Below are 25,189 nucleotides of genomic sequence, written 5' to 3'. Positions count from 1 at the left end.
GAAGGTCTGAATGTCCATCCATAATTTGTAAAAATCGGGGAAGAAAAGGCTCGAAAGCCCGACTATACACCATCAACAGCTGGAGCGGAGGTGTTCAGCTGCAAGAAGGTCTGAATGTCCATCAATAATTGCTAGAAAACATGGAAGAGAATTTTCGAATATCAAACCGCACATGATCATAAGCGGGAGAGGAGGTGTTCAAATGCAAGAAGTTGTGAATGTCCACCCATAATTACTGAAAAATGGGTGAGAAAAGGTACGAATGCCCAACCATACATGATCCTAACAGGGAGCGGAGGTGTTTGGCTGCGACAAGGTGTGTATGTCCACCCATAATTAATGAAAAGCGGGCAACAAGTAGGTTTGAATACCCATCATCAAAAGCAGGAGTGGATGTGTTCGGCTACAAGAAGGTTTGAATGTCTGACCATAGTTTGTAAAAAGCGGGTAAGAAAAGGTTCGAATGCCCGAACATACACCATCAAAGGAGGGAGCGGAGGTGTTCAGCTGCAAGACGGTCTGAATGTCCATCAATAATTGCTAGAAAACATGAACGAAAGTTTTTGAATATCAAACTGCACATAATCATAAGCGGGAGAGGAGGTGTTCAGCTGCAAGAAGGTGTGAATGTCTACCCATAATTACTGAAAAATGGGTAAGAAAAGGTGCGAATGCCTAACCATACATCATCAAAAGAGGGAGCGGAGGTGTTCCGCTGTAAGACGGTGTGAATGTCCGACCATAGATGGTAAAAAGCGGGTAAGAAAAGGTTAAATTACCCGACTGTACACAATCAAAAGAGGGAGCGGAGTTGTTCAGCTAAGAGAAGGTGTGAAAGTCCGACCTTGGTTTGTAAAAAGCGGGTAAGAAAAGGTTCGTATGCCCGAATATACACCATCAAAAGCGGAAGCGGAGGTGTTCGGCTGCAAGATATTGTGAACGTCCGACCAAAGTTTGTAAAAAGCAGTTAAGAAAAGGTTCGAATATCTAACCAAACATAAGAATGAGTCTTTTCCGCTGTAGAATGCCCGACTATAGACCATCAAATGCGGGAGTGGAGGTGTTCGGCTCTGAGTAGGTGTGAATGTCCGACCATAATTGCTGAAGAATGTGTTAGAAAAGGTAAGAATGCTGGGCCATACATCATCAAAAGCGGTAGAGGTGGTGTTCGGCTGCAAAAAGGTGTGACTGTTCGACTAAAGTTTGTAAAAAGTGGGTAAGACAAGGTGCGAATGCCTGACAATTTATGATCAAAAGCGGGAGCGGAGGTGTTCAGCTGCAAGAAGGTCTACATGTCCATCAATAATTGCTAGAAAACATGAAATAAACTTTTCGAAAATCAAACCGCACATGATCATAAGTGGGATAGGAGGTATTCAGCTGCAAGGTGTGAATGTCCACCCATAATTCCTGAAAAATGGGCAAAAAAAAGGTGTGAATGCCCAACCATACATCAAAAGCAGGAGTGGAAGTGTTCGGCTACAAGAAGGTGTGAACGTCCAACCAAAATATGTAAAAAGAAGTTAAGAAAAGGATCGAATATCCAACCAAACATAATCAAAAGCGGGAGCAGAGCTGTTCGACTGCAAGTAGGTGTGAATGTCAGATCATAATTGCTGAAAAATGTGTTAGAAAAGGTAAAAATGCCGGTCCATACATCATCAAAAGCGAGAGAGGTTGTGTTCGGCTGCAAGTAGGTGTGAATCTCCGACCATAATTGCTGAAAAATGTGTTAGAAAAGGTAAAAATGCCGGTCCATACATCATCAAAAGCGAGAGAGGTTGTGTTCGGCTGCAAGTAGGTGTGAATGTCCAGCCATAATTACTCACAAACGGGTAAGAAAAGGTAGTATTGCCAGACCATATATGATCAAAACAGGGAGCGGAGGTGGTTCAGCTGCAAGAAGGTTTGAATGTCAAACTAAAGTTCAAATATATTAACAAAAGCGGGAGGAGAGGTCTTCGGATGAAAGTGGTTGAAAATTTCCAACCATAATGTATAAAATGCGGTGAAAAAAAGGTGTGATAGAACACTAAAAGGTGGAGCCGAAGTGTTCGGCTGCAAGAAGGTGTGAATGTCCGACTATATTTGGTGAAAAGCAGGTGAAGCAAGGTCTGAATGCCCAACCTTACATCATCAAAAGCAAGATCAGAGTTGTTTGGCTGCAAGAAGGCCATAGTTTGCCAAATGCGGGTAAGGTGCGAATGTCCGACTAAATATCAACAAAATTTGGGGCGGAGGTTTTCGGATGCAAGTGGGTGTGAATATCCCACCATACAAGTATGGTGGAGAGGAAGCTGTGAATAGCCGACCATAGTTTGGAAAAAGCGGGTAAGAAAAGGTTTGAATGCCCGAACATACACCATCAAAAGAGGGAGCGGAGGTGTTCCGCTGTACGAAGGTGTGAATGTCCGACCATACTTGGTAAAAAGCGGGTAAGAAAAGGTTAAAATACCCGACTGTACACAATCAATAGCGGGAGCGGATGTGTTCGGCTACAAGAAGGTGTGACAGTCCGACCATGGTTTGTAAAAAGCGGGTAAGAAAAGGTGCGAATGTCCGACAATGTATGATCAAAAGAGAGAGCGGAGGTTTTTGGATACACGAAGGTTTGAATGTCCTACCATAGTTTGTAAATAGCGGGTAAGAAAAGGTTCGAATGCCCGACTATACACCATAAAAAGCGGGAGCGGAGGTGTTCCGCTGTAAGACGGTGTGAATGTCCGACCATAGTTGGTAAAAAGCGGGTAAGAAAAGGTTAAAATACCCGACTGTACACAATCAAAAGCGGGAGCGGAGTTGTTCGGCTACAAGAAGGTGTGAAAGTCCGACCATGGTTTGTAAAAAGCAGTTAAGAAAAGGTTCGAATATCCAACCAAACATAATCAAAAGCGGGAGCAGAGCTGTTCCACTGCAAGTAGGTGTGAATGTCCAGCCATAATTACTCACAAACGGGGGAAGAAAAGGTAGTATTGCCAGACCATACGTGATCAAAACAGGGAGCGGAGGTTCAGCTGCAAGGTGTGAATGTCTGACTATAGTTTGTAAAAAGCGGGTAAGACAAGGTGCGAATGCCCAACAATGTATGATCAAAAGAGAGAGCGGAGGTGTTCGGCTGCAAGGTCTGAATGTCCATACATTATTTGTAAAAACCGGGTAAGAAAAGGCTCGAAAGCCCGACTATACATCATCAAAAGCGGGAGCGGAGGTGTTCAGCTGCAAGAAGGTGTGAATGTTCGACTAAAGTTTGTAAAAAGCTGGTAAGACAAGGAGCGATGTCCCGACATTGTATGATCAAAAGCGGGAGCGGAGGTGTCCAGCTGTGAGTAAGTGTGAATGTCCGACCATAATTGCTGAAAAATGTGTTAGAGAAGGTAAGAATACTGGACCATACATCATCAAAAGCGGGAGAGGTGGTGTTCGGCTGCAAGAAGGTGTGAAAGTCCGACAATGGTTTGTAAAAAGCGGGTAAAAAAAGGTTCGAATGCCCGAATATACATCATCAAAAGCGGAAGCGGAGGTGTTCGGTTGCAAGAAGGTGTGAACGTCCGACCAAAGTTTGTAAAAAGCAGTGAAAAGCGAGAAAAAGCATTTCGTGAGTTCTGCATGACTTGGGATTTTGCTTATAAAATGCATTACTTCACTCAAACTATGTTAAAACTGATTTGTACCTCTCCCGATTTTGATTATGTATGGACCGGCATTTTTACCTTTTCTAACACATTTTTCAGCAATTATGGTTGGAGATTCACACCTACTCACAGCCGAACAACTCCGCTACCGCATTTGATGGTGTATAGTCAGGCATTCTCACCCTTTCTCATCAGCTTTTTGCAAATTATGATCTGACATTCACACCTACTTGCTGTCGAACAGCTCTGCTCCCGCTTTTGATTATGTATGGTTGGATATTCGAACCTTTTCTTAACTGCTTTTTACAAACTTTGGTTGGACGTTCACACCTTCTTGTAGCCGAACACATGCACTCCTGCTTTTGATGATGTATGGTTGGGCATTCGCACCTTTTTTTTACCCATTTTTCAGGTATTATGGGTGGACATTCACACCTTCTTGCAGCTGAACACCTCCTCTCCCACTTATGATCATGTGTGGTTTGATTTTCGAAAATTTTCTTTCATGTTTTCTAGCAATTATTGATGGACATTTAGACCTTCTTGCAGCTGAACACCACCTCTCCCGATTTTGATTATGTATGGACCGGCATTTTTAACTTTTCTAACACATTTCTAAATTGAGAAAGGAAATTATTTTAGAGGAAGCACTAGAGTTTAGATCCCACATTTGTTGATAGGCATTCATTTATTTCTTCACTTCTGATAAAAATGATAAGACTGACCTAAAGAATTGGAGGCCCATCACACTTTTAAACTTTGACTGTAAACTTTTTAGCAAGGTTTTAACGACACGGATGTCCTCTGTTTTAGAGGAGGTAATTCACCCAGACCAGGCTTGTGCCATCTCAGAGAGACAGCTCACCGACAGCCTCGTACTGATTCGAGACATCATTGATTACGCTAGAGACAGAAACACCCGGCTTGTCATCTTAAATTTAGACTTTGAAAAAGCTTTTGATCGGGTCTCGCATCAATATCTCTTTCAGGTGTTGCAGCCATCGAATAGGGCCCGATTGTTCCTACTTGGTGAGATTTGCTTGGTTGAGACGCTTGCTCCCCCCCCTTGCTCCTCGGCTGACCAAGTAGGAACAATCGGGCCCTATTCGATGGCTGCCTTGTCTTTTACTCTGTGCAAAAGACAAGGCAGCCACAAACACCACGGGAACACCGTATTGAGGCTTTGTTCTGACCACTCATTCGGTGTCGCGTTTCTTTCAAGCAATTCTCCCGGTTAGCCCACACTCAGCTCGCTCCCAGAGCTGTGTTAAAGTCTACTTCGCATTCACTCTCTTTTCTCAGCAGATTAAAAGAAAGTTTCATCTTGGGCTCCCTGAAACTTCCATCCTGCACCGCTGTTTGCTTTTTCACAAGAGCAGAGAAGAGCGCACCGTTCCCAGCGGCACTGCAGTACTGGGTCGATGCTTGGAGTGAACGGAGCAAGCTTCTTTTTCAACTCCTATTCTTAAAAATCCATTTAATATGTAGTCCTCGTATAGAGGACATATTAAACTGATAAGAACAGATACTACACTTGATCTTAGCCAAAAGGCCGAGAAGCGATAACTGTCCACTGTTTCAGGTCCGAGGGCCCTTGCTGGCACAATGCGCACTTGTAGCAGTGTTCTTTTTATGGCCATAGGTGGCCAGAGTGTCACGTTGCACCTCCGCCCACCCGCTGCACTGAGCACTCTTCAGCCCTTTTAAATGGTAAAACTTTGCACTCCCGCATGCTCCAGCAAGCACCATTCAAGCAACAACTTTGCACTCCAGCTTCGAACATCGGCACAATCGCAACAAGTAAGGCGACTCTACTCAGAGAAGTCACTCTGCACAGTAAGAAGATTTCTTTTGCACAGACAGAAAGGGCTTCACCCGCAAAGGTAAAGCCTGCCAAAAATAGAAACAACTCATTAGTGCTGCTCTCCACGAAAGTCTTTAGTAAAAGGCGAAAGACTTGTATGTTATGAAGAGAAACCAGAGTACGATTATCCGTCACTGCGGGAGCAGGGCATCAGGCTAGTTGCCATAGCCACCTTCCCCATGGTGAGCGTTGCTTGGTTGAAACGCTTGCCCCTGTGCAATCGACAAGGCAGCAACAAAAACACCACGGGAACACCGTATTGAGGCTTTGTTCTGACCGCTCATTCGGTGTCGCGTTTCTTTCAAGCAATTCTCCCGGTTAGCCCACACTCGGCTCGCTCCCAGAGCCGTGTTAAAGTCTACTTCGCATTCACTCTCTTTTCTCAGCAGACTCTTGGGATTTTATCTATAAAATGAATTCCTTCACTCAAACTATGTTAAAACTGCTTTGTCCTTCATATTTACCATGTCTAGAAAGATTTAAACAAAAAAAAAACAACGTTGTACTTTGCAGTAAAAGAAAGAGCAAATCTAAAGTTTCAGGAATCCGAGAATAAGCTTACTTTCATGAGTTCTTCACGATTTCGGATTTTGCTATAAAATGAATTCCTTCACTCAAACTAAATTAAAACTGCTAAACCGCTAATCTGTTACATGTAAGGCAGATGTCAAATTCACCGAAATAGGATCTAAGGGTATTCGGCCAATCGAGCTGTAGCAGCTTTGGTAAAAGAGTATAAGTTGAAGAGTTTGTGAATAAAGGTGTGCGCACACATAGTGAGCTGTAGGAAAATAGGCAGGGAGCAATGCCGGCTGGGGTATATGTTCTTGTATGTTGTCTGACTGTTTGATTTGAATGTGTTGTGTAAGTGTCCTGTTGAATGTTACATGTTTGGGCTTTGACACTTCACTGTGGTTGTTAACTGTGTGGTGTGTCCTGAAATGTTATATGTTTGGGCTGTGTGACATGCTTAATGCTTGTCAGTAGCTACCCACTAATTCATATATAGCAACTGACAACATAAGAAGTCTGGACATACTTTGATAGTAGTTGTAGAAGTATCCTTATTGATAATAGATAAACTAATTCATAGTGATAGAACAGTAGATGAACAGGTGCCTGCACATGTCTCACGAAAATAAAATGGGTGTATGATTGCTGACGGCAGAGCAATACTGCCAAACTTATGAGTTCTTGTGGCAAACTTGATTCAGTGTCTTGACGTGTATACACTGTTTCGCTGACTTGATTGTCACAAGAAACAAAGTGTGTTTGATAAGATCCGACCATTTTATTACGGGAGGATCAGTATGTATGGATTCTGATGTGACTGATAAACCCATTCGTATCGTAAGCATAATCTAATACGTGAGACAACGCCCTGGCACACAATCAAAAAAAAAAAGAGAGAGCGGTTTTGTGTCCCCACAGTCCATAATGTAGAAAAGAGAGAAAAAAGCCTTTCTGATTTGGTGTGTGTGCTCACAGTGCAGAGTGTAGAGAAAAGAGAGAAAAGAAAGCCGTTTTGGTGTCACGGGTGTTGTGACTTACACACACACATTTCTGAATTGAGAAAGGAAATTATTTTAGAGGAAGCACTAGAGTTTAGATCCCACATTTGTTGATAGGCATTCATTTATTTCTTCACTTCTGATGAAGTTTCAACAATAAACAACAAACTTTGTATTATGAGAAAGAACCAGACTCATTCTTCAGGAATCCGAAAATAAGCTCTATTTTACGAGTTATGCACGAATTCGGATTCTCCTATAAAACGAATTCCTTAACTCTAACCAAGTTAAGACTGCTTTGTCCTTCAACTTAATCTTAAGCAATCAGTAGGGTAAGAAAGGGTAAGAAAAGGTGCAAATGCCAACCATACATCACTAAAAGGTGGAGCGGAAGTATTCGGCTGCAAGTAGGTGCGAATGCCCAACAATGTATGATCAAAAGAGAGAGCGGAGGTGTTCGGCTGCAAGGTCTGAATGTCCAACCATAATTTGTAAAAACCGGGTAAGAAAAGGCTCGAAAGCCCGACTATACATCATCAAAAGCGGGAGCGGAGGTGTTCAGCTGCAAGAAGGTGTGAATGTTCGACTAAAGTTTGTAAAAAGCTGGTAAGACAAGGAGCGATGTCCCGACATTGTATGATCAAAAGCGGGAGCGGAGGTGTCCAGCTGCGAGTAGGTGTGAATGTCCGACCATAATTGCTGAAAAATGTGTTAGAAAAGGTAAGAATACTGGACCATACATCATCAAAAGCGGGAGAGGTGGTGTTCGGCTGCAAGAAGGTGTGAAAGTCCGACAATGGTTTGTAAAAAGCGGGTAAAAAAAGGTTCGAATGCCCGAATATACATCATCAAAAGCGGAAGTGGAGGTGTTCGGATGCAAGAAGGTGTGAACGTCCGACCAAAGTTTGTAAAAAGCAGTGAAAAGCGAGAAAAAGCATTTCGTGAGTTCTGCATGATTTGGGATTTTGCTTATAAAATGCATTACTTCACTCAAACTATGTTAAAACTGATTTGTCCTTCATATTTACCATGTCTAGAAATATTTAAACAAAAAAACAACGTTGTACTTTGCAGTAAAAGAAAGAGCAAATCTAAAGTTTCAGGAATCCGAGTATAAGCCTGCTTTCATGAGTTCTGCACGATTTCGGATTTTGCTATAAAACTTTGGTCGGACGTTCACACCGTCTTGCAGCCGAACACCTCCGCTTCCGCTTTTGATGGTGTATAGTCGGGCATTCGAGCCTTTTCTTACCCACCTATTACTTACTATGGTTGGACATTCAAACCTTCTTGTAGCCGAACACATCCGCTCCTGCTTTTGATGATGTATGATTTGGCATTCGCACCTTTTCTTACCCATTTTTCAGTAATTATTGGTCGGACATTATGACCTTCTTGCACCTGAACACCTCTGCTCCCGCTTTTGATGGTGTATAGTCGGGCTTTCGAGCCTTTCCTTCCCCGATTTTTAAAGATTATGGTTGGACATTCAGACCTTGCAGCCGAAAACCTCCGCTCCCTGTTTTGATCATATATGGTCTGGCAATACTACCTTTTCTTACCCGTTTGTGAGTAATTATGGCTGGACATTCACACCTACTTGCAGCCGAACACAACCTCTGTCGCTTTTGATGATGTATGGACCGGCATTCTTACCTTTTCTAACACATTTTTCAGCAATTATGGTCGGAGATTCACACCTACTCACAGCCGAACAACTCCGCTCCCGCATTTGATGGTGTATAGTCGGGCATTCTCACCCTTTCTCATCAGCTTTTTGCAAATTATGATCTGACATTCACACCTACTTGCAGTCGAACAGCTCTGCTCCCGCTTTTGATTATGTATGGTTGGATATTCGAACCTTTTCTTAACTGCTTTTTACAAACTTTGGTTGGACGTTCACACCTTCTTGTAGCCGAACACATGCACTCCTGCTTTTGATGATGTATGGTTGGGCATTCGCACCTTTTTTTTACCCATTTTTCAGGTTTTATGGGTGGACATTCACACCTTCTTGCAGCTGAACACCTCCTCTCCCACTTATGATCATGTGTGGTTTGATTTTCGAAAATTTTCTTTCATGTTTTCTAGCAATTATTGATGGACATTTAGACCTTCTTGCAGCTGAACACCACCTCTCCCAATTTTGATTATGTATGGACCGGCATTTTTACCTTTCCTAACACATTTTTCAGCAATTATGGTTGGAGATTCACACCTACTCACAGCCGAACAACTCCGCTACCGCATTTGATGGTGTATAGTCGGGCATTCTCACCCTTTCTCATCAGCTTTTTGCAAATTATGATCTGACATTCACACCTACTTCCAGTCGAACAGCTCTGCTCCCGCTTTTGATTATGTTTGGTTAGATATTCGAACCTTTTCTTAACTGCTTTTTACAAACTTTGGTAGGACGTTCACAATATCTTGCAGCCGAACACCTCCGCTTCCGCTTTTGATGGTGTATATTCGGGCATACGAACCTTTTCTTACCCGCTTTTTACAAACCAAGGTCGGACTTTCACACCTTCTCTTAGCTGAACAACTCCGCTCCCTCTTTTGATTGTGTACAGTCGGGTAATTTAACCTTTTCTTACCCGCTTTTTACCATCTATGGTCGGACATTCACACCGTCTTACAGCGGAACACCTCCGCTCCCACTTTTGATGGTGTATAGTCGGGCTTTCGAGCCTTTTCTTCCCCGGTTTTTACAAATTATGGTTGGACATTCAGACCTTCTTGCAGCCGAAAACCTCCACTCCCTCTTTTGATCATACATTGTCGGGCATTCGCACCTTTTCTTACCCGCTTTTTACAAACCATGGTCGGACTTTCACACCTTTTAGTAGCCGAACAACTCCGCTCCCGCTATTGATTGTGTACAGTCGGGTATTTTAACCTTTTCTTACCCGCTTTTTACCAACTATGGTTGGACATTCACACCTTCTTACACCTCCGCTCCCTGTTTTGATTATGTATGGTTTGACATTCGCACCTTCTCTCACCCGCCTTTTACTATGGTCGGCCATTCACAGCTTCCTCTCCACCATACTTGTATGGTGGGATATTCACACCCACTTGCATCCGAAGACCTCCGCCCCCACTTTTGTTGATATTTAGTCGGTCATTAGCACCTTACCCGCTTTTGGCAAACTATGGCCTTCTTGCAGCCAAACACCTCTGATCTCGCTTTTGATGATGTAAGGTTGGGCATTCAGACCTTGCTTCACCTGCTTTTCACCAAATATAGTCGGACATTCACACCTTCTTGCAGCCGAACACTTCCGCTTTTAGTGTTCTATGATGCATTCACATATTTTTTTTTCACCGTATTTTATAGATTATGGTTGGAAATTCTCACCCACTCTCATCCGAAGACCTCTCCTCCCGCTTTTGTTAATATATAGTCGGGCATTCGAACCTTTTCTTACCCGCTTTTTACAAATTATGGTCGAACATTCACACCTACTTGCAGCTGAATACTTCCGCTCCACCTTTTAGGTATGTATGGTTGGCATTTGCACCTCTTTTTATACTGATTGCTGAAGATTAAGTTGTTCTTTCTCAAACTACAAATTTTTTTTAATTGTTGAAACTTGATTTGAAGTGGATAAATAAGGAGGACAAACAGTTTTAAGTCAGGCTGATAGAAGGAATTAATTTCATAGCAAAATCTGTATTTCGTCATATGTCGAGAGATGCTTATTGCTGAAGAAGTTCTTTCTCATTCTACAAAGTACAACGTTGTTTATCGTTGAAACTTGATTAGACATGAATAAATATGAAGGACAAAGCAGTCTTAACTTGGTTAGAGTTAATGAATTCGTTTTATAGGAGAATCCAAATTCGTGCATAACTCATAAAATAGAGCTTATTTTCGGATTCCTGAAGAATGAGTCTGGTTCTTTCTCATAATACAAAGTTTGTTGTTTATTGTTGAAACTTCATCAGAAGTGAGGAAATAAATGAATGCCTATCAACAAATGTGGGATCTAAACTCTAGTGCTTCCTCTAAAATAATTTCCTTTCTCACTTTAGAAATGTGTGTGTGTAAGTCACAACACCCGTGACACCAAAACGGCTTTCTTTTCTCTACACTCTGCACTATGAGCACACACACCAAATCAGAAAAGCTTTTTTCTCTCTTTTCTACATTATGGACTGTGGGGACACAAAACCGCTCTCTCTCTTTTTTTTTTTTTATCGTCTGCCAGGGCGTTGTCTCACGTATTAGATTATGCTTAAGATACGAATGGGTTTATCAGTCACATCAGAATCCATACATACTGATCCTCCCGTAATAAAATAGTCGGATCTTATCAAACACACTTTGTTTCTTGTGACAATCAAGTCAGCGAAACAGCGTATACACGTCAAGACACTGAATCAAGTTTGCCACAAGAACTCATAAGTTTGGCAGTATTGCCGTCAGCAATCATACACCCATTTTATTTTCGTTAGACATGTGCAAGCACCTGTTCATCTACTGTTCTATCACTATGAATTAGTGATCTATTATCAATAAGGATACTTCTACAACTACTATCAAAGTATGTCCGGACTTCTTATGTTGTCAGTTGCTATATATGAATAAGTGGGTAGCTACTGACAAGCATTAAGCATGTCACACAGCCCAAACATATAACATTTCAGGACACACCACACAGTTAACAACCACAGTGAAGCGTGTCAAAGCCCAAACATGTAACATTCAACAGGACACTTACACAACACATTCAAATCAAACAGTCAGACAACATACAAGAACATATACCCCAGCCGGCATTGCTCCCTGCCTATTTTCGTACAGCACACTATGTGTGCGCACACCTTTATTCACAAACTCTTCAACTTATACTCTTTTACCGAAGCTGCTACAGCTCGATTGGCCGAATACCCTTTGATCCTATTTCGGTGAATTTGACATCTGCCTTACATATAACAGATTAGCGGTTTAGCAGTTTTAATTTAGTTTGAGTGAAGGAATTCATTTTATAGCAAAATCCGAAATCGTGAAGAACTCATGAAAGTAAGCTTATTCTCGGATTCCTGAAACTTTAGATTTGCTCTTTCTTTTACTGCAAAGTACAACGTTGTTTTTTTTGTTTAAATCTTTCTAGACATGGTAAATATTAAGGACAAAGCAGTTTTCACATAGTTTGAGTGAAGGAGTTCATTTTATAGATAAAATCCCAAGAGTCTGCTGAGAAAAGAGAGTGAATGCGAAGTAGACTTTAACACGGCTATGGGAGCGATCCGAGTGTGGGCTAACCGGGAGAATTGCTTGAAAGAAACGCGACACCGAATGAGCGATCAGAACAAAGCCTCAATACGGGATTCTCGTGGTGTTTTTGTTGCTGCCTTGTCTTTTGCACAGAGTAAAAGACAAGGCAGCCATCGAATAGGGCCCGATTGTTCCTAGTTGGTCAGCCGAGGAGCAGGGGGGGGGGGGCAAGCGTCTCAACCAAGCAAAGCTCACCATGGGGAAGGTGGCTATGCCTGATGCCCTGCTCCCGCAGTGACGGATAATCGTACTCTGGTTTCTCTTCATAACGTACAAGTCTTTCGCCTTTTACTAAAGATTTCTGTGGAGAGCAGCACTAATGAGTTGTTTCTATTTTTGGCAGGCTTTACCTTTGCGGGTGAAGCCCTTTCTGTCTGTGCAAAAGAAATCTTCTTACTGTGCAGAGTGACTTCTCTGAGTAGAGTCGCCTTACTTGTTGCGACTGTGCCGATGTTCGAAGCTGGAGTGCAAAGTTGTTGCTTGAATGGTGCTTGCTGGAGCGTGCGGGAGTGCAAAGTTATACCATTTAAAAAGGGCTGAAGAGTGCTCAGTGCAGCGGGTGGGCGACACTCTGGCCACCTTGAAAACCGAGGTTACATCCACTACCAGGGGCAGCCCAAGTTCTGCCGCAAGTGTGGTGAGCATGGGCACCTGGTTGAGGCTTGTACCAAGGTGTTATGTGGGAAGAGCAGAGAAATTGGGCAAACTTTTGGAGAGTGTCCAAATGGCAGGAAATGTAATCTCTGTGGAGAATTAAATCACCTCTTCAGAGATTGCCCTAAATCTTTTGCCAACAAATTAAAGACGGTAAAGCCACAGCCAAGCCAACAAAGAGAAGGACCAAAGGTGGCAGTTGGTGAACAAAGTGAAGAGGTTGACCCCATAAATTCAAACTTCACGCCAAAAGCTTGGATTGGAAGTGAGGAGCAAAAAGGGGAGGGGGCCTGTAGAGGCCTCACCACTCAGTGTTGAAGTCTGTGAGAATTCACAGGCAGAGGGTGGAGCTACGCTAAATGAGGAGGAAGAGCAGACAGGTGAGTCTAGTGAAGATACTCACCTCCCCGAAGGTCAACAGCCGAAGAGGACGGCATCTGAGCCTCTGATTCCCCAGTGGTATCAGAGAAGAGGGGAAGGGTTAGGTCCCTTTCAGACAGTTCTTCAGTGGAAGAACCTAGAGTCTTCCCCTCCGACTCACCAAATGAGGTCTCCTTTTTAACTTCAGCTCTGCAATCAACCCCCAGGGACTCAAAGTTAAATGCAACATTGTGTCAGAGGCCAACACCGAGAGTCCGAAAGGGAAATATAGATCACCCTACTCACTTTTCACCTAAAGAAATGAAGGAAGAGCTAGTTTCCCAAGAAATAACCTGTGTGTAATTTGTTTTGATAACTTAGAAAAACGAAAATGACATACCTACTTTCCTTTATGCTTTTAATGGTTCTCACCTTCTCAACACTAAATGTGAGAAGTGTGAAATCAAAGACAAGAGCCCAGAGTATTTTATTCTTCTTAGACTCCATAAAATCAGATGTGTTTTTAATACAAGAATGTGGACTACCTTTTTTAAAAAACCATAGACAATGGGAGGAAATGTGGCCCCATTTATCGATATGGAGTGGCTCAAATCAAAATAAAAATGATGGTGTGGCCATTCTAATTAAAAATCCGCATGTTCTGGTGAAAGGTAGCACAGTGGTGAGAGACGGACGGGCACTTTTAGCACACTTGAATTTTATGGGGCAAGACTTTAACCTCTTAAATATTTATGGTTTCAATGGAAAAAATGAAAGGTATGACCTTTTAGAAGATATACAGCTTTACATGCTAGGGCAAGTACCTTTAGTTGTAGGAGGGGATTTTAACTGTATCTTGAGCAGGAAAGATAGAAAAAGAGCAGGGGTAGATTTTAAAGTGGATAAGACTTCGATTTTACTTCAGGGCATATGCAGGGATTTTAAGCTTACTGACTGTTTTAAAACCATGCATCCCAGAGAGGAGGGCTTCACCTGGTTTAGTCATGATGGCACCAGAGCCTCTCGCATTGATTATTTCTTTACTAGAGATTGCCCACCCACTGATGTTAGATTAACCCCTGTTTTCTTTTCAGACCACCTTATGCTCTCCTGCACCCTTTCACCCCCTTCTGGTGTGACGGTAGGAAGTGGTCTGTGGAAACTCAACTGTTCCCTGTTGGAGGATGAAATCATAGTCAGTCAGTACAGGGAATGTTATAAAGAGTGGCAGACCCTTCAAGACCTCTACGAAACACATGCACAATGGTGGGAAATGGTGAAGGAAACGACCCAGACTTTTTTTAAACAGCAAGGTAAACGTAAAAAATTGAAAGAGAATAGATGTATGATGGGACTACATAAACGCTTACAGCGCTACTTTAAACTAAATCAGTGTGGCATAGACTTTAAAGAAGAAATCAAAGATGTCAAAAAGGAAATGTCAGTTTTAGCAGAAATAAAGAGTAAAGGAATTTTTGTAAGAAGCAGGGAGCAGGAAATTGAGGAAGGTGAAAAAGAAAGAAAGTTATAAATAAAAAGGAGTGTATTCAAAATCTAAAAAGAGAAGATGGGTTTTTAACAAAATCCACACAAGAGATGATTGAAACTGTACATACCTTTTATAGTAACATGTACAAAGAGAAACCAGTGCACTTGGAACATCGCAGAAATCTTAAAATTCGTTGACAAAACCGTAAAAGAGAATGCACACTTGACACAGAATTTTACTGCTTTAGAGTTAAAAACAATGCCTAACAGGTTTCAAGAGAAGTCGAGCTCCGGTTTAGACGGGCTTCCTGCAGAATTCTATCTGACCTATTGGGACTTTTATCATCAGACATTTTAGATGTTTTAAAGATTTTGAAAAACCTCGACCGACTGCCTGACAGTTTTAGAGTGGGAATAGTGACTCTACTTTATAAAAAAAATGATAAGACTGACCTAAAGAATTGGAGGCCCATCACACTTTTAAACTTTGACTGTAAACTTTTTAGCAAGGTTTTAGCGACACGGATGTCCTCTGTTTTAGAGGAGGTAATTCACCCAGACCAAGCTTGTGCCATCTCAGGGAGACAACTCACCGACAGCCTCGTACTGATTCGAGACATCATTGATTACGCTAGAGACAGAAACACCCGGCTTGTCATCTTAAATTTAGACTTTGAAAAAGCATTTGATCGGTCTCGCATCAATATCTCTTTCCGGTGTTGCAGCCATCGAAAAGGGCCCGATTGTTCCTACTTGGTGAGCTTTGCTTGGTTGAGACGCTTGCCCCCCCCCCCCCCCCCCCCCCCCCCCCCCCCCCCCGCTCCTCGGCTGACCAAGTAGAAACAATCTATTCGATGGCTGCCTTGTCTTTTACTCTGTGCAAAAGACAAGGCAGCCACAAACACCACGGGAACACCGTATTGAGGCTTTGTTCTGACCACTCATTCGGTGTCGCGTTTCTTTCAAGCAATTCTCCCGGTTAGCCCGCACTCGGCTCGCTCCCAGAGCCGTGTTAAAGTCCACTTCGCATTCACTCTCTTTTCTCAGCAGATTAAAAGAAAGTTTCATCTTGGGCTCCCTGAAACTTCCATCCTGCACCGCTGTTTGCTTTTTCACAAGAGCAGAGGAGAGCGCACCGTTCCCAGCGGCACTGCAGTACCGGGTCGAGGCTTGGAGTGAACGGAGCAAGCTTCTTTTTCAACTCCTATTCTTAAAAATCCATTTATTATGTTGTCCTCGTATAGAGGACATATTAAACTGATAAGAACAGATACTACACTTGATCTTAGCCAAAAGGCCGAGAAGCGATAACTGTCCACTGTTTCAGGTCCGAGGGCCCTTGCTGGCACAATGCGCACTTGTAGCAGTGTTCTTTTTATGGCCATAGGTGGCCAGAGTGTCACGTTGCACCTCCGCCCACCCGCTGCACTGAGCACTCTTCAGCCCTTTTAAATGGTATAACTTTGCACTCCGCATGCTCCAGCAAGCACCATTCAAGCAACAACTTTGCACTCCAGCTTCGAACATCGGCACAGTCGCAACAAGTAAGGCGACTCTACTCAGAGGAGTCACTCTGCAAAGTAGCAAGATTTCTTTTGCACAGACAGAAAGGGCTTCACCCGCAAAGGTAAAGCCTGCCAATAATAGAAACAACTCATTAGGGCTGCTCTCCACGGAAGTCTTTAGTAAAAGGCGAAAGACTTGTATGTTATGAAGAGAAACCAGAGTACGATTATCCGTCACTGCGGGAGCAGGGCATCAGGCTAGTTGGTATAGCCACCTTCCCCATGGTGAGCTTTGCTTGGTTGAGACGCTTGCCCCCCCCCCCCCTTGCTCGACATATGACGAAATACAGATTTTGCTATAAAATTAATTCCTTCTATCAGCGTGACTTAAAACTGTTTGTCCTCCTTATTTATCCACTTCAAATCAAGTTTCAACAATTAAAAAAAAATTGTAGTTTGAGAAAGAGCAACTTAATCTTCAGCAATCAGTATAAAAAGAGGGTAAGAAAAGGTGCAAATGCCAACCATACATCACTAAAAGGTGGAGCGGAAGTATTCAGCTGCAAGTAGGTGTGAATGTTCGACCATAATTTGTAAAAAGTGGGTAAGAAAAGGTTTGAATGCCCGACTAAATATTAACAAAAGCAGGAGGAGAGGTCTTCGGATGAGAGTGGGTGAGAATTTCCTACCATACAAGTATGGTGGAGAGGAAGCTGTGATTGGCCGACAATAGTAAAAAGCGGGTGAGAATGTGCGAATGTCAAAACATATATGATCAAAACAGGGAGCGGAGGTGTTCGGCTACAAGAAGGTATGAATGTCCATCAATAATTGCTAGAAAACATGAAAGAAAATTTTTGAATATCAAACCGCACATAATCATAAGCGGGAGAGGAGGTGTTCCGCTGCAAGAAGGTGTGAATATCCACCCATAATTACTGAAAAATGGGTAAGAAAAGGTGCGAATGCCCAACCATACATCATCAAAAGCAGGAGTGGATGTGTTCGGCTACAAGAAGGTTTGAATGCCCGACCATAGTTTGTAAAAAGCGGGTAAGAACAGGTTTGTATGCCCGACTGTACACAATCAAAAGAGGGAGCGGAGTTGTTCAGCTACAAGAAGGTTTGAATGTCCGACCATAGTTTGTAAAAAGCGGGTAAGAACAGGTTTGTATGCCCGAATATACACCATCATATGCGGGAGCGGAGTTGTTCGGCTGTGAGTAGGTGTGAATCTCCAACCATAATTGCTGAAAAATGTGTTAGAAAAGGTAAGAATGCCGGTCCATACATCATCAAAAGCGGGAGAGGTGGTGTTCGATTGCAAGTAGGCGTGAATGTCCAGCCATAATTACTCACAAATGGATAAGAAAAGGTAATATTGCCAGACCATACATGATCAAAACAGGGAGCGGAGGTGGTTAAGCTGCAAGAAGGTGTTAATGTCCGACTAAAGTTTGTAAAAAGCGGGTAAGAAAAGGTGCGAATGCCCGACAATGTATGATCAAAAGAGGGAGCGGAGGTTTTCGGCTGAAAGAAGGTCTGAATGTCCAACCATAATTTGTAAAAACCGGGGAAGAAAAGGCTCGAAAGCCCGACTATACACCATCAAAAGCTGGAGCGGAGGTGTTCAGCTGCAAGAAGGTCTGAATGTCCATCAATAATTGCTAGAAAACATGAAAGAGAATTTTCGAATATCAAACCGCACATGATAATAAGCGGGAGAGGAGGTGTTCAGCTGCAAGAAGGTGTGAATGTCCACCCATAATTACTGAAAAATGGGTAAGAAAAGGTGCGAATGCCCAACCATACATCATCAAATGCAGGAGTGGATGTGTTCTGCTACAAGAAGGTTTGAATGTCCAACCATAGTTTGTAAAAAGCGGGTAAGAAAAGGTTCGAATGCCCAAACATACACCATCAAAAGAGGGAGCGGAGGTGTTCCGCTGTAAGAAGGTGTGAATGTCCGACCATAGTTGGTAAAAAGCGGGTAAGAAAAGGCTCGCTCCCAGAGCCATGTTAAAATCTACTTCGCATTCACTCTCTTTTCTCAGCAGACTCTTGGGATTTTATCTATAAAATGAATTCCTTCACTCAAACTATGTTAAAACTGCTTTGTCGTTCATATTTACCATGTCTAGAAAGATTTAAACAAAAAAAACAACATTGTACTTTGCAGTAAAAGAAAGAGCAAATCTAAACTTTCAGGAATCCGAGAATAAGCTTACTTTCATGAGTTCTTCACGATTTCGGATTTTGCTATAAAATGAATTCCTTCACTCAAACTAAATTAAAACTGCTAAACCGCTAATCTGTTACATGTAAGGCAGATGTCAAATTCACTGAAATAGGATTATTCGGTATTCGGCCAATCGAGCTGTAGCAGCTTCGGTAAAAGAGTATAAGTTGAAGAGTTTGTGAATAAAGGTGTGCGCACACATAGTGAGCTGTAGGAAAATAGGCAGGGAGCAATGCCGGCTGGGGTATATGTTCTTGTATGTTGTCTGACTGTTTGATTTGAATGTGTGTAAGTGTCCTGTTGAATGTTTGGGCTTTGACACTTCACTGTGGTTGTTAACTGTGTGGTGTGTCCTGAAATGTTATATGTTTGGGCTGTGTGACATGATTAATGCTTGTCAGTAGCTACCCACTTATTCATATATAGCAACTGACAACATAAGAAGTCTGGACATACTTTGATAGTAGTTGTAGAAGTATCCTTATTGATAATAGATAAACTAATTCATAGTGATAGAAAAGTAGATGAACAGGTGCCTGCACGTCTCACGAAAATAAAATGGGTGTATGATTGCTGACGGCAGAGCAATACTGCCAAACTTATGAGTTCTTGTGGCAAACTTGATTAAGTGTCTTGACGTGTATACGCTGTTTCGCTGACTTGATCGTCAGAAGAAACAAAGTGTGTTTGATAAGATCCGACCATTTTATTACGGGAGGATCAGTATGTATGGATTCTGATGTGACTGATAAACCCATTCGTATCTTAAGCATAATCTAATACGTGAGACAACGCCCTGGCACACAATAAAAAAAAAAAAAGAGTGAGCGGTTTTGTGTCCCCACAGTCCATAATGTAGAAAAGAGAGAAAAAAGCCTTTCTGATTTGGTGTGTGTGCTCATAGTGCAGAGTGTAGAGAAAAGAGAGAAAAGAAAGCCGTTTTGGTGTCACGGGTGTTGTGACTTACACACACACATTTCTGAATTGAGAAAAGAAATTATTTTAGAGGAAGCAGTAGAGTTTAGATCCCACATTTGTTGATAGGCATTCATTTATTTCTTCACTTCTGATGAAGTTTCAACAATAAACAACAAACTTTGTATTATGAGAAAGAACCAGACTCATTCTTCAGGAATCCGAAAATAAGCTCTATTTTACGAGTTATGCACGAATTCGGATTCTCCTATAAAACGAATTCATTAACTCAAACCAAGTTAAGACTGCTTTGTCCTTCATATTTATTCATGTCTAATCAAGTTTCAACGATAAACAACATTGTACTTTGTAGAATGAGAAAGAACTTCTTCAGCAGTAAGCATCTCTCGACATATGACAAAATACAGATTTTGCTATAAAATTAATTCCTTCTATCAGCCTGACTTAAAACTGTTTGTCCTCCTTATCTATCCACTTCAAATCAAGTTTCAACAATTAAAAAAAATTTTGTAGTTTGAGAAAGAACAACTTAATCTTCAGCAATCAGTATAAAAAGAGTGTAAGAAAAGGTGCAAATGCCAACCATACATCACTAAAAGGTGGAGCGGAAGTATTCGGCTGCAAGTAGGTGTGAATGTTCGACCATAATTTGTAAAAAGTGGGTAAGAAAAGGTTCGAATGCCCGACTAAATATTAACAAAAGCGGGAGGAGAGGTCTTCGGATGAGAGTGGGTGAGAATTTCCTACCATACAAGTATGGTGGAGAGGAAGCTGTGATTGGCTGACAATAGTAAAAAGCGGGTGAGAATGTGCGAATGTCAAAACATACATGATCAAAACAGGGAGCGGAGGTGTTTGGCTGCGACAAGGTGTGAATGTCCACCCATAATTAATGAAAAACGGGCAACAAGTAGGTTCGAATGCCCAACCATACATCATCAAAAGCAGGAGTGGATGTGTTCGGCTACAAAAAGGTATGAATGTCCATCAATAATTGCTATAAAACATGAAAGAAAATTTTCGAATATCAAACCGCACATAATCATAAGCGGGAGAGGAGGTGTTCCGCTGCAAGAAGGTGTGAATATCCACTCATAATTACTGAAAAATGGGTATGAAAAGGTGCGAATGCCCAACCATACATCATCAAAAGCAGGAGTGGATGTGTTCGGCTACAAGAAGGTTTGAATGTCCGACCATAGTTTGTAAAAAGCGGGTAAGAGAAGGTTCGAATACCCGAATATATACCATCAAAAGCGGAAGCGGAGGTGTTCGGCTGCAAGAAGGTGTGAACGTCCGACCAAAGTTTGTAAAAAGCAGTTAAGAAAAGGTTTGAATATCCAACCGAATATAATCAAAAGCGGGAGCAGAGCTGTTCGACTGCAAGTAGGTGTGAATGTCAGATCATAATTAATGAAAAATGTGATAGAAAAGACTAGAATGCCGGACAATACTTCATCAAAAGCGGGAGAGGTGGTTTTTCGGCTGCAAGTAGGTGTGAATGTCCAGCCATAATTACTCACAAACGGGGGAAGAAAAGGTAGTATTTCCAAAGCCGTTTTAACATAGTTTGAGTGAAGGAATTACTTTTATAGATCCCAAATCATGCAGAACTCCTCAAAAGGGGCGTATGGCTTAATCACAAGTGTGGTTCTTTCTCATTCAGGGTAATATGAGGAAGTTTATGCTTGAAATATATGTAGAAATGGGTACATATGAAGGACAAAGCAGTTTTAACTTAGTTTGAGTGAAGGAATTCATTTTATACACAAAATCCGAAATCGTGCAGAACTCATGAAAGCAAGCTTATACTCGCATTCCTGAAACTTTAGATTTGCTCTTTCTTTTACTACAAAGTACAACGTTGTTTTTTGTTGAAATCTATCTAGACATTGATAAATACCAGCCGAACATCTGTGCCGCCGCTTTTGATAATTTATGGTTGGACATTCAGAACTTCTTGCAGCCGAACACATCCACTCCTGCTTTTGATGATGTATGATTGGGCATTCACACCCTTTTTTTACCCATTTTTCAGGAATTATGGGTGGACATTCAGACCTTCTTGCAGCCGAAAACTTCCGCTCCCTCTTTTGATCATACATTGTCGAGCATTCGCACCTTGTCTTAACCGCTTTTTATAAACTTTAGTCGGACATTCACACCTTCTTGCAGCTGAACCACCTCCGCTCCCTGTTTTGATCATGTATGGTCTGGCAATACTACCTTTTCTTACCCGTTTGTGAGTAATTATGGCTGGACATTCCCACCTACTTGTAGCTGAACAACTCCACTCCTGCTTTTGATGATGTATGGTTGGATATTCGAACCTTTTCTTAACTGCTTTTTACAAACTTTGGACGGACGTTCACGTCTTCTTGAAGCCGAACACCTCCGCTTCCGCTTTTGATGGTGTATATTCGGGCATACAAGACTTTTCTTACCCACTTTTTACAAACCATGGTCGGACTTTCACACCTTCTTGTAGCTGAACAACTCCGCTCCCTCTTTTTACTGTGTACAGTTGGGAATTTTAACCTTTTCTTACCCGCTTTTTACCAACTATGGTCGGACATTCACACCTTCTTATAGCGGAACACCTCCGCTCCCTCTTTTGATGGTGTATGTTCGAGCATTCAAACCTTTTCTTACCCGCCTTTTACTTACTATGGTCGGACATTCAAACCTTCTTGTAGCCGAACACATTCACTCCTGCTTTTGATGATGTATGGTTGGGCATTCGCACCTTTTCTTACCCATTTTTCAGTAATTATTGGTCGGACATTCAGACCTTCTTGCACCTGAACACCTCCGCTCCTGCTTTTGATATTGTATAGTCGGGCTTTCGAGCCTTTTCTTCCCCGGTTTTTACAAATTATGGTTGGACATTCAGACCTTGCAGCCGAAAACCTCCGCTCCCTCTTTTGATCATACATTGTTGGGCATTCACACCTTGTCTTACACACTTTTTACAAACTTTAGTCAGACATTCACACCTTGAAGCTGAACCACCTCCACTCCCTGTTTTGATCATGTGTGGTCTGTTAATACTACCTTTTCTTCCCCCGTTTGTGAGTAATTATGGCTGGACAATCACACCTACTTGCAGCCGAAAAACCACCTCTCCCGCTTTTGATGATGTATTGTCCGGCATTCTAGTCTTTTCTATCACATTTTTCAGCAATTATGATCTGACAATCACACCTACTTGCAGTCGAACACGTCTGCTCCCGGTTTTGATTATGTTTGGTTGGATATTCGAACCTTTTCTTAACTGCTTTTTACAAACTTTGGTCGGACATTCACACCTTCTTGCAGCCGAACACCTCCGCTTCCGCTTTTGATGGTATATATTCGGGTATTCGAACCTTTTCTTACCCGCTTTTTACAAACCATGGTTGGACTTTCATACCTACTTGTAGCTGAACAACTCCACTCCTGCATTTGATGATGTATGTTTGGACATTCGCACCTTTTCCTACCCATTTTTCAGTAATTGTGGGTGGACATTCACACCTTCTTGCTGCTGAACACCTCCTCTCCCGCTAATGATCATATAAGGTTTGATATTCGAAAATTTTCTTTCATGTTTTAAAGCAATTATTGATGGACATTCAAACGTTCTTGTAACCGAACACATCCACTCCTGCTTTTGATGATGTATGGTTGGGCATTCACAACCTTTTTTTACCCATTTTTCAGGAATTATGGGTGGACATTCAGACCTTCTTGCAGCCGAAAACCTCCGCTCCCTCTTTTGATCATACATTGTTGGGCATTCGCACCTTGTCTTACCCGCTTTTTACAAACCAGGGTCGGACTTTCACACCTTTTAGTAGCCGAACAACTCCGCTCCCGCTATTGATTGTGTACAGTCGGGTATTTTCACCTTTTCTTACCTGCTTTTTACCAACTATGGTCGGACATTCACACCTTCTTACAGCGGAACACCTCCGCTCCCTCTTTTGATGGTGTATGTTCGGGCATTCGAACCTTTTCTTACCCGCTTTTACGAACTATGGTCGGAAATTAAAACCTTCTTGTAGCCGAACACATCCACTCCTGCTTTTGATGATGTATGGTTGGGCATTCGTACCTTTTCTTACTCATTTTGCAGTAATTATGGGTGGACATTCACACCTTCTTGCATTTGAACACCTCCTCTCCCGCTTATGATCATGTGCGGTTTGATATTCGAAAATTCTCTTCCATGTTTTCGAGCAATTATTGATGGACATTCAGACTTTCTTGAAGCTGAACACCTCCGCTCCAGCTGTTGATGGTGTATAGTCGGGCTTTCGAGCCTTTTCTTCCCGGATTTTTACAAAATATGGATGGACATTCAGACCTTCTTTCAGCCGAAAACCTCCGCTCCCTCTTTTGATCATACATTGTCAGGCATTCGCACCTACTTGCAGCCGAATACTTCCGCTCCACCTTTTAGTGATGTTTGGTTGGCATTTGCACCTTTTCTTACCCTCTTTTTATACTGATTGCTTAAGATTAAGTGGATAAATAAGGAGGACAAAAAGTTTTAAGTCAGGCTGATAGAAGGAATTAATTTTATAGCAAAATCTGTATTTCGTCATATGTCGATAGAGATGCTTATTGCTGAAGAAGTTCTTTCTCATTCTACAAAGTACAACGTTGTTTATCGTTGAAACTTGATTAGACATGAATAAATATGAAGGACAAAGCAGTCTTAACTTGGTTTGAGTTAAGGAATTCGTTTTATAGGAGAATCCGAATTCGTGCATAACTCGTAAAATAGAGCTTATTTTCGGATTCCTGAAGAATGAGTCTGGTTCTTTCTCATAATACAAAGTTTGTTGTTTATTGTTGAAACTTCATCAGAAGTGAAGAAATTTTAAGTCAGTTTGATAGAGGGATTTAATTTTATAGCAAAATCTGTATTCCTTCATATCTCCTCGAGAGAAGCTTATTGCTGAAAATTAGTCTTGTTCTTTTTCATACTACAAAATACAGTGTTGTTTATTGTTGAAACTAGATTAGAAGTAGATAAATATGAAGAACAAAGCAGTTTGAACTTGGTTTGAGAGAAGGAATTAATTTTATTGCAAAATCCGAATTCATGCATAACTCGTCAATAGATAGTGATGTGTCGTTCGTGAGCGATTCGTTCGATATGAACTAATTTTTTATATGACTCGGGAGTAACGAGTTGTCTCAGTGAATGATTTGTTCATTTTCATTTAGTACCCTTCCTCACCACATGGCAGGCGGCAGCTTCATAAGCTCAGTCAGCAGGACAGGAAACAGTATTGATTCGTTCACGACTCAAGTCCTCGGGTGACGGGTCCTCGCACAGGAAAAAGTATTGATTCGTTCATGACTCAACTCCTCAGCTGACGGGTCCTCGCACAGGAAACAGTATTGATTCGTTTACGACTCAACTCCTTGGGTCTTCGTTCATTTGTCACTTTTCAAATTCTACGTTTCATTTGACAGGCTGAAGAGCAGTAGGCACAACAGTTCGTTCACAAACCGGATCATTAATCTCATAGACTATTCTACCATCAACAACTTGGAAACCACAATCGACTCTCTAGATGCAGAAAAAGCATTTGATGGAGTGAACTGGAAATTTTTATTCGCAGCATTAAACAAATTCGGGTTTGGGTCACACTTTATCAAATGGATAAGGATATTAAATAGCTCCCCAAATACATGTGTCAGGACAAATGATCAA

The 25,189-nt window shown here is 41.9% G+C and overlaps 5 non-coding genes across 5 annotated transcripts; 1 reads left to right on the top strand and 4 right to left on the bottom strand.

The window, feature by feature from the left end:
- Positions 1 to 5,012: 5,012 nt before the first annotated feature.
- LOC140310363 (U2 spliceosomal RNA) lies at positions 5,013 to 5,196 on the bottom strand. The gene has a single exon (XR_011916441.1). It is a non-coding gene; the product is annotated as a U2 spliceosomal RNA (small nuclear RNA).
- A 308-nt stretch (positions 5,197 to 5,504) lies between these two features.
- Positions 5,505 to 5,618, bottom strand: LOC140310736 (U5 spliceosomal RNA). Its single transcript, XR_011916780.1, has one exon. It is a non-coding gene; the product is annotated as a U5 spliceosomal RNA (small nuclear RNA).
- A 6,926-nt stretch (positions 5,619 to 12,544) lies between these two features.
- LOC140310657 (U5 spliceosomal RNA) lies at positions 12,545 to 12,658 on the top strand. The gene has a single exon (XR_011916707.1). It is a non-coding gene; the product is annotated as a U5 spliceosomal RNA (small nuclear RNA).
- Positions 12,659 to 15,924: 3,266 nt separating this feature from the next.
- Positions 15,925 to 16,108, bottom strand: LOC140310471 (U2 spliceosomal RNA). Its single transcript, XR_011916538.1, has one exon. It is a non-coding gene; the product is annotated as a U2 spliceosomal RNA (small nuclear RNA).
- A 307-nt stretch (positions 16,109 to 16,415) lies between these two features.
- On the bottom strand, positions 16,416 to 16,529 carry LOC140310602 (U5 spliceosomal RNA). Its single transcript, XR_011916656.1, has one exon. It is a non-coding gene; the product is annotated as a U5 spliceosomal RNA (small nuclear RNA).
- Between the last annotated feature and the right edge of the window lie 8,660 nt (positions 16,530 to 25,189).

The sequence above is a fragment of the Leuresthes tenuis genome, unplaced genomic scaffold (genome assembly GCF_036924035.1).
Source record: "Leuresthes tenuis unplaced genomic scaffold, fLeuTen1.0.hap1 SCAF_6, whole genome shotgun sequence".
Classification (NCBI taxonomy): Eukaryota; Metazoa; Chordata; class Actinopteri; order Atheriniformes; family Atherinopsidae; genus Leuresthes; species Leuresthes tenuis.
The sequence above is the reverse complement of the archived record's forward strand: the minus strand, read 5'-3'. Positions and strand labels throughout refer to the sequence as shown.